Source organism: Lepisma saccharinum, chromosome 17 (genome assembly GCF_977018435.1).
Source record: "Lepisma saccharinum chromosome 17, izLepSacc3.1, whole genome shotgun sequence".
Classification (NCBI taxonomy): domain Eukaryota; kingdom Metazoa; phylum Arthropoda; class Insecta; order Zygentoma; family Lepismatidae; genus Lepisma; species Lepisma saccharinum.
Window position 1 is genome coordinate 70,470,912 of NC_139245.1, and position 16,675 is coordinate 70,487,586.

Consider the following 16,675-nt stretch of genomic DNA (forward strand, 5'->3'; position numbering starts at 1 on the left):
AAATTTTCAGTATGTTATTTTAAAAGGAAATGTGTTGGGACCTCTTTGGAGGCGAGCTCATTACAGTGATTAACATTAAAACTCACTGGGTGGTCTCCTCTCGAGAGCGGATCTCATTTTTGTCAACACCCGAGTAATTGTATTTTGCCGAATTACGATTATTATTTGTGGCGTGCTGAAAATTTTTCTTTGGCGAACGTTAAGCAAGAATTCATGGCACACACCTGAGGGGAGAAATCCGAGTTTAATGTTTACATTTTTCATTACTGGGTTTTCTCCTCCATGGTGCGTTACCATCAAATATACAAGTTTGCCAGATTGCAAATATTTTTATATGTTTCGTGCTTTATAATTTCGGTTATCCGTTAATACTATTTTATGGTGCCAGTTGAAATATAAGTTCACGGAATCACCTTCGAGGTGAGATCATGACGGTGATGTAAATTTTAGCTTCACTGGGTGGTCTCCTCTCGGAGGCGGTTTTCATTCAACAGAAGAAAGAGGATACACAAAAATAATTGTGTTCTAGGATTTCTTTTCCACCAGTTGAAATAATAATGTGCGCACTTGAGAGGCGATTGCCAAGTTAAGGTTTTTTTTTTCATTACTGGGTTTTTTCCTTCATGGCGCGTGATGCTTATACCCTCGACTGTTAAGAAATAAAATTTTCTTATGTGGGCTTTGGTTCCACTTCTCTTTGGCTTTGCCCTATTTGGAACTGATAAAGCTATTGAGTGGTGGCACCGCGGCCATTTCATCGATAATACAATGTATTAGTCCAGAAGTTAAAATTCGTTAATATTGCAAGTTTTTGAAATCATGAAGGGAAACACTCCAATTCTTGGTGTTCGTGGTTAAGTTTTTCTGTTTTACTATTTTGGATGTAGGGAATTCATGTCAATGCTTTTATGTAAGAAAATTATATTTTTAAAATGATACGTAAGCCGTTTCTTTTAAGGAAAAGAAGTTCCTTTTGTAATTTCATTTTCATTGGATATTGTTGAAGTTGTCATGCTGTAACCAAATGTGCGGGCGAGTGGGAAGTAACTTGTTTCCCTCCCACTCCACCGACTGAAATTTGAGACACCTGGGACGTTGATAACTTTCATTTGCTTGTTTGCTGTCTGAGACGAAGGTTGTAAAGTTTCCGATTGCAGTGTTTGTAAATCTGTACTGTGATATAGTGTAGGATAAACTTGATCCTTACTTATGAAATAGAAGAAAATGGTACGTATATTTAGTAGGGATTCATCAGACGTGGATAGATTTTTGCGTTATTTACTTTCGTTTATGTTTAAATGTAGTTTTATCAAATTTTTCAGTATGTTATTTTAAAAGGAAATGTGTTGGGACCTCTTTGGAGGCGAGCTCATTACAGAGATTAACATTAAAACTCACTGGGTGGTCTCCTCTCGAGAGCGGATCTCATTTTTGTCAATACCCGAGTAATTGTATCTTGCCGAATTACGATTATTATTTGTGGCGTGCTGAAAATTTTTCTTTGGCGAACGTTAAGCAAGAATTCATGGCACACACCTGAGGGGTGAAATCCGAGTTTAATGTTTACATTTTTCATTACTGGGTTTTCTCCTCCATGGTGCGTTACCATCAAATATACAAGTTTGCCAGATTGCAAATATTTTTAAATGTTTCGTGCTTTATAATTTCGGTTATCCGTTAATACTATTTTATGGTGCCAGTTGAAATATAAGTTCACGGAATCACCTTCGAGGTGAGATCATGACGGTGATGTAAATTTTAGCTTCACTGGGTGGTCTCCTCTCGGAGGCGGTTTTCATTCAACAGAAGAAAGAGGATACGCAAAAATAATTGTGTTCTAGGATTTCTTTTCCACCAGTTGAAATAATAATGTGCGCACTTGAGAGGCGATTGCCAAGTTAATGTTTTATTTTTCATTACTGGGTTTTCTCCTTCATGGCGCGTGATGCTTATACCCTCGACTGTTAAGAAATAAAATTTTCTTATGTGGGCTTTGGTTCCACTTCTCTTTGGCTTTGCCCTATTTGGAACTGATAGAGCTATTGAGTGGTGGCACCGCGGCCATTTCATCGATAATACAATGTATTAGTCCAGAAGTTAAAATTCGTTAATATTGCAAATTTTTAAAATCTTGAAGGGAAACACTCCCATTCTTGGTGTTCGTGGTTAAATTTTTCTGGTTTACTATTTTGGATGTAGGGAATTCATGTCAATGCTTTTATGTAAGAAAATTATATTTTTAAAATGATACGTAAGCCGTTTCTTTTAAGGAAAAGAAGTTCCTTTTGTAATTTCATTTTCATTGGATATTGTTGAAGTTGTCATGCTGTAACCAAATGTGAAGGCGAGTGGAAAGTTACTTGTTTCCCTCCCACTCCACCGACTGAAATTTGAGACACCTGGGACGTTGATAACTTTCATTTGCTTGTTTGCTGTCTGAGACGAAGGTTGTAGAGTTTCCGATTGCAGTGTTTGTAAATCTGTACTGTGATATAGTTTAGGATAAAGTTGATCCTTACTTATGAAATAGAAGAAAATGGTACGTATATTTAGTAGGGATTCATCAGATGTGGATAGATTTTTGCGTTATTTACTTTCGTTTATGTTTAAATGTAGTTTTATCAAAATTTTCAGTATGTTATTTTAAAAGGAAATGTGTTGGGACCTCTTTGGAGGCGAGCTCATTACAGTGATTAACATTAAAACTCACTGGGTGGACTCCTCTCGAGAGGGGATCTCATTTTTCTCAACACCCGAATAATTGTATCTTGCCGAATTGCGATTATTATTTGTGGCTTGCTGAAAATTTTCCTTTGGCGAACGTTAAGTAAGAATTCATGGCAAACACCTGAGGGGAGAAATCCGAGTTTAATGTTTACATTTTTCATTACTGGGTTTTCTCCTCCATGGTGCGTTACCATCAAATATACAAGTTTGCCAGATTGCAAATATTTTTATATGTTTCGTGCTTTATAATTTCGGTTATCTGTTAATACTATTTTATGGTGCCAGTTGAAATATAAGTTCACGGAATCACCTTCGAGGTGAGATCATGACCGTGATGTAAATTTTAGCTTCACTGGGTGGTCTCCTCTCGGAGGCGGTTTTCATTCAACAGAAGAAAGAGGATACACAAAAATAATTGTGTTCTAGGATTTCTTTTCCACCAGTTGAAATAATAATGTGCGCACTTGAGAGGCGATTGCCAAGTTAAGGTTTTTTTTTCATTACTGGGTTTTCTCCTTCATGGCGCGTGATGCTTATACCCTCGACTGTTAAGAAATAAAATTTTCTTATGTGGGCTTTGGTTCCACTTCTCTTTGGATTTGTCCTATTTGGAACTGATAAAGCTATTGAGTGGTGGCACCGCGGCCATTTCATCGATAATACAATGTATTAGTCCAGAAGTTAAAATTCGTTAATATTGCAAATTTTTAAAATCTTGAAGGGAAACACTCCCATTCTTGGTGTTCGTGGTTAAATTTTTCTGTTTTACTATTTTGGATGTAGGGAATTCATGTCAATGCTTTTATGTAAGAAAATTATATTTTTAATATAATACGTAAGCCGTTTCTTTTAAGGAAAAGAAGTTCCTTTTGTATTTTCATTTTCATTGAATATTGTTGAAGTTGTCATGCTGTAACCAAATGTGCAGGCGAGTGGGAAGTAACTTGTTTCCCTCCCACTCCACCGACTGAAATTTGAGACACCTGGGACGTTGATAACTTTCATTTGCTTGTTTGCTGTCTGAGACGAAGGTTGTAAAGTTTCCGATTGCAGTGTTTGTAAATCTGTACTGTGATATAGTGTAGGATAAACTTGATCCTTACTTATGAAATAGAAGAAAATGGTACGTATATTTAGTAGGGATTCATCAGACGTGGATAGATTTTTGCGTTATTTACTTTCGTCTTTGTTTAAATGTAGTTTTATCAAAATTTTCAGTATGTTATTTTAAAAGGAAATGTGTTGGGACCTCTTTGGAGGCGAGCTCATTACAGTGATTAACATTAAAACTCACTGGGTGGTCTCCTCTCGAGAGCGGATCTCATTTTTGTCAACACCCGAGTAATTGTATTTTGCCGAATTACGATTATTATTTGTGGCGTGCTGAAAATTTTTCTTTGGCGAACGTTAAGCAAGAATTCATGGCACACACCTGAGGGGAGAAATCCGAGTTTAATGTTTACATTTTTCATTACTGGGTTTTCTCCTCCATGGTGCGTTACCATCAAATATACAAGTTTGCCAGATTGCAAATATTTTTATATGTTTCGTGCTTTATAATTTCGGTTATCCGTTAATACTATTTTATGGTGCCAGTTGAAATATAAGTTCACGTAATCACCTTCGAGGTGAGATCATGACGGTGATGTAAATTTTAGCTTCACTGGGTGGTCTCCTCTCGGAGGCGGTTTTCATTCAACAGAAGAAAGAGGATACACAAAAATAATTGTGTTCTAGGATTTCTTTTCCACCAGTTGAAATAATAATGTGCGCACTTGAGAGGCGATTGCCAAGTTAATGTTTTATTTTTCATTACTGGGTTTTCTCCTTCATGGCGCGTGATGCTTATACCCTCGACTGTTAAGAAATAAAATTTTCTTATGTGGGCTTTGGTTCCACTTCTCTTTGGCTTTGCCCTATTTGGAACTGATAGAGCTATTGAGTGGTGGCACCGCGGCCATTTCATCGATAATACAATGTATTAGTCCAGAAGTTAAAATTCGTTAATATTGCAAATTTTTAAAATCTTGAAGGGAAACACTCCCATTCTTGGTGTTCGTGGTTAAATTTTTCTGTTTTACTATTTTGGATGTAGGGAATTCATGTCAATGCTTTTATGTAAGAAAATTATATTTTTAATATAATACGTAAGCCGTTTCTTTTAAGGAAAAGAAGTTCCTTTTGTATTTTCATTTTCATTGGATATTGTTGAAGTTGTCATGCTGTAACCAAATGTGCAGGCGAGTGGGAAGTAACTTGTTTCCCTCCCACTCCACCGACTGAAATTTGAGACACCTGGGACGTTGATAACTTTCATTTGCTTGTTTGCTGTCTGAGACGAAGGTTGTAAAGTTTCCGATTGCAGTGTTTGTAAATCTGTACTGTGATATAGTGTAGGATAAACTTGATCCTTACTTATGAAATAGAAGAAAATGGTACGTATATTTAGTAGGGATTCATCAGACGTGGATAGATTTTTGCGTTATTTACTTTCGTCTTTGTTTAAATGTAGTTTTATCAAAATTTTCAGTATGTTATTTTAAAAGGAAATGTGTTGGGACCTCTTTGGAGGCGAGCTCATTACAGTGATTAACATTAAAACTCACTGGGTGGTCTCCTCTCGAGAGCGGATCTCATTTTTGTCAACACCCGAGTAATTGTATTTTGCCGAATTACGATTATTATTTGTGGCGTGCTGAAAATTTTTCTTTGGCGAACGTTAAGCAAGAATTCATGGCACACACCTGAGGGGAGAAATCCGAGTTTAATGTTTACATTTTTCATTACTGGGTTTTCTCCTCCATGGTGCGTTACCATCAAATATACAAGTTTGCCAGATTGCAAATATTTTTATATGTTTCGTGCTTTATAATTTCGGTTATCCGTTAATACTATTTTATGGTGCCAGTTGAAATATAAGTTCACGGAATCACCTTCGAGGTGAGATCATGACGGTGATGTAAATTTTAGCTTCACTGGGTGGTCTCCTCTCGGAGGCGGTTTTCATTCAACAGAAGAAAGAGGATACACAAAAATAATTGTGTTCTAGGATTTCTTTTCCACCAGTTGAAATAATAATGTGCGCACTTGAGAGGCGATTGCCAAGTTAAGGTTTTTTTTTTCATTACTGGGTTTTCTCCTTCATGGCGCGTGATGCTTATACCCTCGACTGTTAAGAAATAAAATTTTCTTATGTGGGCTTTGGTTCCACTTCTCTTTGGCTTTGCCCTATTTGGAACTGATAAAGCTATTGAGTGGTGGCACCGCGGCCATTTCATCGATAATACAATGTATTAGTCCAGAAGTTAAAATTCGTTAATATTGCAAATTTTTAAAATCTTGAAGGGAAACACTCCCATTCTTGGTGTTCGTGGTTAAATTTTTCTGTTTTACTATTTTGGATGTAGGGAATTCATGTCAATGCTTTTATGTAAGAAAATTATATTTTTAATATAATACGTAAGCCGTTTCTTTTAAGGAAAAGAAGTTCCTTTTGTATTTTCATTTTCATTGGATATTGTTGAAGTTGTCATGCTGTAACCAAATGTGCAGGCGAGTGGGAAGTAACTTGTTTCCCTCCCACTCCACCGACTGAAATTTGAGACACCTGGGACGTTGATAACTTTCATTTGCTTGTTTGCTGTCTGAGACGAAGGGTGTAAAGTTTCCGATTGCAGTGTTTGTAAATCTGTACTGTGATATAGTGTAGGATAAACTTGATCCTTACTTATGAAATAGAAGAAAATGGTACGTATATTTAGTAGGGATTCATCAGACGTGGATAGATTTTTGCGTTATTTACTTTCGTCTTTGTTTAAATGTAGTTTTATCAAAATTTTCAGTATGTTATTTTAAAAGGAAATGTGTTGGGACCTCTTTGGAGGCGAGCTCATTACAGTGATTAACATTAAAACTCACTGGGTGGTCTCCTCTCGAGAGCGGATCTCATTTTTGTCAACACCCGAGTAATTGTATTTTGCCGAATTACGATTATTATTTGTGGCGTGCTGAAAATTTTTCTTTGGCGAACGTTAAGCAAGAATTCATGGCACACACCTGAGGGGAGAAATCCGAGTTTAATGTTTACATTTTTCATTACTGGGTTTTCTCCTCCATGGTGCGTTACCATCAAATATACAAGTTTGCCAGATTGCAAATATTTTTATATGTTTCGTGCTTTATAATTTCGGTTATCCGTTAATACTATTTTATGGTGCCAGTTGAAATATAAGTTCACGGAATCACCTTCGAGGTGAGATCATGACGGTGATGTAAATTTTAGCTTCACTGGGTGGTCTCCTCTCGGAGGCGGTTTTCATTCAACAGAAGAAAGAGGATACACAAAAATAATTGTGTTCTAGGATTTCTTTTCCACCAGTTGAAATAATAATGTGCGCACTTGAGAGGCGATTGCCAAGTTAAGGTTTTTTTTTTCATTACTGGGTTTTCTCCTTCATGGCGCGTGATGCTTATACCCTCGACTGTTAAGAAATAAAATTTTCTTATGTGGGCTTTGGTTCCACTTCTCTTTGGCTTTGCCCTATTTGGAACTGATAAAGCTATTGAGTGGTGGCACCGCGGCCATTTCATCGATAATACAATGTATTAGTCCAGAAGTTAAAATTCGTTAATATTGCAAATTTTTAAAATCTTGAAGGGAAACACTCCCATTCTTGGTGTTCGTGGTTAAATTTTTCTGTTTTACTATTTTGGATGTAGGGAATTCATGTCAATGCTTTTATGTAAGAAAATTATATTTTTAATATAATACGTAAGCCGTTTCTTTTAAGGAAAAGAAGTTCCTTTTGTATTTTCATTTTCATTGGATATTGTTGAAGTTGTCATGCTGTAACCAAATGTGCAGGCGAGTGGGAAGTAACTTGTTTCCCTCCCACTCCACCGACTGAAATTTGAGACACCTGGGACGTTGATAACTTTCATTTGCTTGTTTGCTGTCTGAGACGAAGGTTGTAAAGTTTCCGATTGCAGTGTTTGTAAATCTGTACTGTGATATAGTGTAGGATAAACTTGATCCTTACTTATGAAATAGAAGAAAATGGTACGTATATTTAGTAGGGATTCATCAGACGTGGATAGATTTTTGCGTTATTTACTTTCGTCTTTGTTTAAATGTAGTTTTATCAAAATTTTCAGTATGTTATTTTAAAAGGAAATGTGTTGGGACCTCTTTGGAGGCGAGCTCATTACAGTGATTAACATTAAAACTCACTGGGTGGTCTCCTCTCGAGAGCGGATCTCATTTTTGTCAACACCCGAGTAATTGTATTTTGCCGAATTACGATTATTATTTGTGGCGTGCTGAAAATTTTTCTTTGGCGAACGTTAAGCAAGAATTCATGGCACACACCTGAGGGGAGAAATCCGAGTTTAATGTTTACATTTTTCATTACTGGGTTTTCTCCTCCATGGTGCGTTACCATCAAATATACAAGTTTGCCAGATTGCAAATATTTTTATATGTTTCGTGCTTTATAATTTCGGTTATCCGTTAATACTATTTTATGGTGCCAGTTGAAATATAAGTTCACGGAATCACCTTCGAGGTGAGATCATGACGGTGATGTAAATTTTAGCTTCACTGGGTGGTCTCCTCTCGGAGGCGGTTTTCATTCAACAGAAGAAAGAGGATACACAAAAATAATTGTGTTCTAGGATTTCTTTTCCACCAGTTGAAATAATAATGTGCGCACTTGAGAGGCGATTGCCAAGTTAAGGTTTTTTTTTTCATTACTGGGTTTTTTCCTTCATGGCGCGTGATGCTTATACCCTCGACTGTTAAGAAATAAAATTTTCTTATGTGGGCTTTGGTTCCACTTCTCTTTGGCTTTGCCCTATTTGGAACTGATAAAGCTATTGAGTGGTGGCACCGCGGCCATTTCATCGATAATACAATGTATTAGTCCAGAAGTTAAAATTCGTTAATATTGCAAGTTTTTGAAATCATGAAGGGAAACACTCCAATTCTTGGTGTTCGTGGTTAAGTTTTTCTGTTTTACTATTTTGGATGTAGGGAATTCATGTCAATGCTTTTATGTAAGAAAATTATATTTTTAAAATGATACGTAAGCCGTTTCTTTTAAGGAAAAGAAGTTCCTTTTGTAATTTCATTTTCATTGGATATTGTTGAAGTTGTCATGCTGTAACCAAATGTGCGGGCGAGTGGGAAGTAACTTGTTTCCCTCCCACTCCACCGACTGAAATTTGAGACACCTGGGACGTTGATAACTTTCATTTGCTTGTTTGCTGTCTGAGACGAAGGTTGTAAAGTTTCCGATTGCAGTGTTTGTAAATCTGTACTGTGATATAGTGTAGGATAAACTTGATCCTTACTTATGAAATAGAAGAAAATGGTACGTATATTTAGTAGGGATTCATCAGACGTGGATAGATTTTTGCGTTATTTACTTTCGTTTATGTTTAAATGTAGTTTTATCAAATTTTTCAGTATGTTATTTTAAAAGGAAATGTGTTGGGACCTCTTTGGAGGCGAGCTCATTACAGTGATTAACATTAAAACTCACTGGGTGGTCTCCTCTCGAGAGCGGATCTCATTTTTGTCAATACCCGAGTAATTGTATCTTGCCGAATTACGATTATTATTTGTGGCGTGCTGAAAATTTTTCTTTGGCGAACGTTAAGCAAGAATTCATGGCACACACCTGAGGGGTGAAATCCGAGTTTAATGTTTACATTTTTCATTACTGGGTTTTCTCCTCCATGGTGCGTTACCATCAAATATACAAGTTTGCCAGATTGCAAATATTTTTAAATGTTTCGTGCTTTATAATTTCGGTTATCCGTTAATACTATTTTATGGTGCCAGTTGAAATATAAGTTCACGGAATCACCTTCGAGGTGAGATCATGACGGTGATGTAAATTTTAGCTTCACTGGGTGGTCTCCTCTCGGAGGCGGTTTTCATTCAACAGAAGAAAGAGGATACGCAAAAATAATTGTGTTCTAGGATTTCTTTTCCACCAGTTGAAATAATAATGTGCGCACTTGAGAGGCGATTGCCAAGTTAATGTTTTATTTTTCATTACTGGGTTTTCTCCTTCATGGCGCGTGATGCTTATACCCTCGACTGTTAAGAAATAAAATTTTCTTATGTGGGCTTTGGTTCCACTTCTCTTTGGCTTTGCCCTATTTGGAACTGATAGAGCTATTGAGTGGTGGCACCGCGGCCATTTCATCGATAATACAATGTATTAGTCCAGAAGTTAAAATTCGTTAATATTGCAAATTTTTAAAATCTTGAAGGGAAACACTCCCATTCTTGGTGTTCGTGGTTAAATTTTTCTGGTTTACTATTTTGGATGTAGGGAATTCATGTCAATGCTTTTATGTAAGAAAATTATATTTTTAAAATGATACGTAAGCCGTTTCTTTTAAGGAAAAGAAGTTCCTTTTGTAATTTCATTTTCATTGGATATTGTTGAAGTTGTCATGCTGTAACCAAATGTGCGGGCGAGTGGGAAGTAACTTGTTTCCCTCCCACTCCACCGACTGAAATTTGAGACACCTGGGACGTTGATAACTTTCATTTGCTTGTTTGCTGTCTGAGACGAAGGTTGTAAAGTTTCCGATTGCAGTGTTTGTAAATCTGTACTGTGATATAGTGTAGGATAAACTTGATCCTTACTTATGAAATAGAAGAAAATGGTACGTATATTTAGTAGGGATTCATCAGACGTGGATAGATTTTTGCGTTATTTACTTTCGTCTTTGTTTAAATGTAGTTTTATCAAAATTTTCAGTATGTTATTTTAAAAGGAAATGTGTTGGGACCTCTTTGGAGGCGAGCTCATTACAGTGATTAACATTAAAACTCACTGGGTGGTCTCCTCTCGAGAGCGGATCTCATTTTTGTCAACACCCGAGTAATTGTATTTTGCCGAATTACGATTATTATTTGTGGCGTGCTGAAAATTTTTCTTTGGCGAACGTTAAGCAAGAATTCATGGCACACACCTGAGGGGAGAAATCCGAGTTTAATGTTTACATTTTTCATTACTGGGTTTTCTCCTCCATGGTGCGTTACCATCAAATATACAAGTTTGCCAGATTGCAAATATTTTTATATGTTTCGTGCTTTATAATTTCGGTTATCCGTTAATACTATTTTATGGTGCCAGTTGAAATATAAGTTCACGTAATCACCTTCGAGGTGAGATCATGACGGTGATGTAAATTTTAGCTTCACTGGGTGGTCTCCTCTCGGAGGCGGTTTTCATTCAACAGAAGAAAGAGGATACACAAAAATAATTGTGTTCTAGGATTTCTTTTCCACCAGTTGAAATAATAATGTGCGCACTTGAGAGGCGATTGCCAAGTTAAGGTTTTTTTTTTCATTACTGGGTTTTCTCCTTCATGGCGCGTGATGCTTATACCCTCGACTGTTAAGAAATAAAATTTTCTTATGTGGGCTTTGGTTCCACTTCTCTTTGGCTTTGCCCTATTTGGAACTGATAAAGCTATTGAGTGGTGGCACCGCGGCCATTTCATCGATAATACAATGTATTAGTCCAGAAGTTAAAATTCGTTAATATTGCAAGTTTTTGAAATCATGAAGGGAAACACTCCAATTCTTGGTGTTCGTGGTTAAGTTTTTCTGTTTTACTATTTTGGATGTAGGGAATTCATGTCAATGCTTTTATGTAAGAAAATTATATTTTTAAAATGATACGTAAGCCGTTTCTTTTAAGGAAAAGAAGTTCCTTTTGTAATTTCATTTTCATTGGATATTGTTGAAGTTGTCATGCTGTAACCAAATGTGCGGGCGAGTGGGAAGTAACTTGTTTCCCTCCCACTCCACCGACTGAAATTTGAGACACCTGGGACGTTGATAACTTTCATTTGCTTGTTTGCTGTCTGAGACGAAGGTTGTAAAGTTTCCGATTGCAGTGTTTGTAAATCTGTACTGTGATATAGTGTAGGATAAACTTGATCCTTACTTATGAAATAGAAGAAAATGGTACGTATATTTAGTAGGGATTCATCAGACGTGGATAGATTTTTGCGTTATTTACTTTCGTCTTTGTTTAAATGTAGTTTTATCAAAATTTTCAGTATGTTATTTTAAAAGGAAATGTGTTGGGACCTCTTTGGAGGCGAGCTCATTACAGTGATTAACATTAAAACTCACTGGGTGGTCTCCTCTCGAGAGCGGATCTCATTTTTGTCAACACCCGAGTAATTGTATTTTGCCGAATTACGATTATTATTTGTGGCGTGCTGAAAATTTTTCTTTGGCGAACGTTAAGCAAGAATTCATGGCACACACCTGAGGGGAGAAATCCGAGTTTAATGTTTACATTTTTCATTACTGGGTTTTCTCCTCCATGGTGCGTTACCATCAAATATACAAGTTTGCCAGATTGCAAATATTTTTATATGTTTCGTGCTTTATAATTTCGGTTATCCGTTAATACTATTTTATGGTGCCAGTTGAAATATAAGTTCACGTAATCACCTTCGAGGTGAGATCATGACGGTGATGTAAATTTTAGCTTCACTGGGTGGTCTCCTCTCGGAGGCGGTTTTCATTCAACAGAAGAAAGAGGATACACAAAAATAATTGTGTTCTAGGATTTCTTTTCCACCAGTTGAAATAATAATGTGCGCACTTGAGAGGCGATTGCCAAGTTAATGTTTTATTTTTCATTACTGGGTTTTCTCCTTCATGGCGCGTGATGCTTATACCCTCGACTGTTAAGAAATAAAATTTTCTTATGTGGGCTTTGGTTCCACTTCTCTTTGGCTTTGCCCTATTTGGAACTGATAAAGCTATTGAGTGGTGGCACCGCGGCCATTTCATCGATAATACAATGTATTAGTCCAGAAGTTAAAATTCGTTAATATTGCAAATTTTTAAAATCTTGAAGGGAAACACTCCCATTCTTGGTGTTCGTGGTTAAATTTTTCTGTTTTACTATTTTGGATGTAGGGAATTCATGTCAATGCTTTTATGTAAGAAAATTATATTTTTAATATAATACGTAAGCCGTTTCTTTTAAGGAAAAGAAGTTCCTTTTGTATTTTCATTTTCATTGGATATTGTTGAAGTTGTCATGCTGTAACCAAATGTGCAGGCGAGTGGGAAGTAACTTGTTTCCCTCCCACTCCACCGACTGAAATTTGAGACACCTGGGACGTTGATAACTTTCATTTGCTTGTTTGCTGTCTGAGACGAAGGGTGTAAAGTTTCCGATTGCAGTGTTTGTAAATCTGTACTGTGATATAGTGTAGGATAAACTTGATCCTTACTTATGAAATAGAAGAAAATGGTACGTATATTTAGTAGGGATTCATCAGACGTGGATAGATTTTTGCGTTATTTACTTTCGTCTTTGTTTAAATGTAGTTTTATCAAAATTTTCAGTATGTTATTTTAAAAGGAAATGTGTTGGGACCTCTTTGGAGGCGAGCTCATTACAGTGATTAACATTAAAACTCACTGGGTGGTCTCCTCTCGAGAGCGGATCTCATTTTTGTCAACACCCGAGTAATTGTATTTTGCCGAATTACGATTATTATTTGTGGCGTGCTGAAAATTTTTCTTTGGCGAACGTTAAGCAAGAATTCATGGCACACACCTGAGGGGAGAAATCCGAGTTTAATGTTTACATTTTTCATTACTGGGTTTTCTCCTCCATGGTGCGTTACCATCAAATATACAAGTTTGCCAGATTGCAAATATTTTTATATGTTTCGTGCTTTATAATTTCGGTTATCCGTTAATACTATTTTATGGTGCCAGTTGAAATATAAGTTCACGGAATCACCTTCGAGGTGAGATCATGACGGTGATGTAAATTTTAGCTTCACTGGGTGGTCTCCTCTCGGAGGCGGTTTTCATTCAACAGAAGAAAGAGGATACACAAAAATAATTGTGTTCTAGGATTTCTTTTCCACCAGTTGAAATAATAATGTGCGCACTTGAGAGGCGATTGCCAAGTTAAGGTTTTTTTTTTCATTACTGGGTTTTCTCCTTCATGGCGCGTGATGCTTATACCCTCGACTGTTAAGAAATAAAATTTTCTTATGTGGGCTTTGGTTCCACTTCTCTTTGGCTTTGCCCTATTTGGAACTGATAAAGCTATTGAGTGGTGGCACCGCGGCCATTTCATCGATAATACAATGTATTAGTCCAGAAGTTAAAATTCGTTAATATTGCAAATTTTTAAAATCTTGAAGGGAAACACTCCCATTCTTGGTGTTCGTGGTTAAATTTTTCTGTTTTACTATTTTGGATGTAGGGAATTCATGTCAATGCTTTTATGTAAGAAAATTATATTTTTAATATAATACGTAAGCCGTTTCTTTTAAGGAAAAGAAGTTCCTTTTGTATTTTCATTTTCATTGGATATTGTTGAAGTTGTCATGCTGTAACCAAATGTGCAGGCGAGTGGGAAGTAACTTGTTTCCCTCCCACTCCACCGACTGAAATTTGAGACACCTGGGACGTTGATAACTTTCATTTGCTTGTTTGCTGTCTGAGACGAAGGTTGTAAAGTTTCCGATTGCAGTGTTTGTAAATCTGTACTGTGATATAGTGTAGGATAAACTTGATCCTTACTTATGAAATAGAAGAAAATGGTACGTATATTTAGTAGGGATTCATCAGACGTGGATAGATTTTTGCGTTATTTACTTTCGTCTTTGTTTAAATGTAGTTTTATCAAAATTTTCAGTATGTTATTTTAAAAGGAAATGTGTTGGGACCTCTTTGGAGGCGAGCTCATTACAGTGATTAACATTAAAACTCACTGGGTGGTCTCCTCTCGAGAGCGGATCTCATTTTTGTCAACACCCGAGTAATTGTATTTTGCCGAATTACGATTATTATTTGTGGCGTGCTGAAAATTTTTCTTTGGCGAACGTTAAGCAAGAATTCATGGCACACACCTGAGGGGAGAAATCCGAGTTTAATGTTTACATTTTTCATTACTGGGTTTTCTCCTCCATGGTGCGTTACCATCAAATATACAAGTTTGCCAGATTGCAAATATTTTTATATGTTTCGTGCTTTATAATTTCGGTTATCCGTTAATACTATTTTATGGTGCCAGTTGAAATATAAGTTCACGGAATCACCTTCGAGGTGAGATCATGACGGTGATGTAAATTTTAGCTTCACTGGGTGGTCTCCTCTCGGAGGCGGTTTTCATTCAACAGAAGAAAGAGGATACACAAAAATAATTGTGTTCTAGGATTTCTTTTCCACCAGTTGAAATAATAATGTGCGCACTTGAGAGGCGATTGCCAAGTTAAGGTTTTTTTTTTCATTACTGGGTTTTTTCCTTCATGGCGCGTGATGCTTATACCCTCGACTGTTAAGAAATAAAATTTTCTTATGTGGGCTTTGGTTCCACTTCTCTTTGGCTTTGCCCTATTTGGAACTGATAAAGCTATTGAGTGGTGGCACCGCGGCCATTTCATCGATAATACAATGTATTAGTCCAGAAGTTAAAATTCGTTAATATTGCAAGTTTTTGAAATCATGAAGGGAAACACTCCAATTCTTGGTGTTCGTGGTTAAGTTTTTCTGTTTTACTATTTTGGATGTAGGGAATTCATGTCAATGCTTTTATGTAAGAAAATTATATTTTTAAAATGATACGTAAGCCGTTTCTTTTAAGGAAAAGAAGTTCCTTTTGTAATTTCATTTTCATTGGATATTGTTGAAGTTGTCATGCTGTAACCAAATGTGCGGGCGAGTGGGAAGTAACTTGTTTCCCTCCCACTCCACCGACTGAAATTTGAGACACCTGGGACGTTGATAACTTTCATTTGCTTGTTTGCTGTCTGAGACGAAGGTTGTAAAGTTTCCGATTGCAGTGTTTGTAAATCTGTACTGTGATATAGTGTAGGATAAACTTGATCCTTACTTATGAAATAGAAGAAAATGGTACGTATATTTAGTAGGGATTCATCAGACGTGGATAGATTTTTGCGTTATTTACTTTCGTTTATGTTTAAATGTAGTTTTATCAAATTTTTCAGTATGTTATTTTAAAAGGAAATGTGTTGGGACCTCTTTGGAGGCGAGCTCATTACAGTGATTAACATTAAAACTCACTGGGTGGTCTCCTCTCGAGAGCGGATCTCATTTTTGTCAATACCCGAGTAATTGTATCTTGCCGAATTACGATTATTATTTGTGGCGTGCTGAAAATTTTTCTTTGGCGAACGTTAAGCAAGAATTCATGGCACACACCTGAGGGGTGAAATCCGAGTTTAATGTTTACATTTTTCATTACTGGGTTTTCTCCTCCATGGTGCGTTACCATCAAATATACAAGTTTGCCAGATTGCAAATATTTTTAAATGTTTCGTGCTTTATAATTTCGGTTATCCGTTAATACTATTTTATGGTGCCAGTTGAAATATAAGTTCACGGAATCACCTTCGAGGTGAGATCATGACGGTGATGTAAATTTTAGCTTCACTGGGTGGTCTCCTCTCGGAGGCGGTTTTCATTCAACAGAAGAAAGAGGATACGCAAAAATAATTGTGTTCTAGGATTTCTTTTCCACCAGTTGAAATAATAATGTGCGCACTTGAGAGGCGATTGCCAAGTTAATGTTTTATTTTTCATTACTGGGTTTTCTCCTTCATGGCGCGTGATGCTTATACCCTCGACTGTTAAGAAATAAAATTTTCTTATGTGGGCTTTGGTTCCACTTCTCTTTGGCTTTGCCCTATTTGGAACTGATAGAGCTATTGAGTGGTGGCACCGCGGCCATTTCATCGATAATACAATGTATTAGTCCAGAAGTTAAAATTCGTTAATATTGCAAATTTTTAAAATCTTGAAGGGAAACACTCCCATTCTTGGTGTTCGTGGTTAAATTTTTCTGTTTTACTATTTTGGATGTAGGGAATTCATGTCAATGCTTTTATGTAAGAAAATTATATTTTTAAT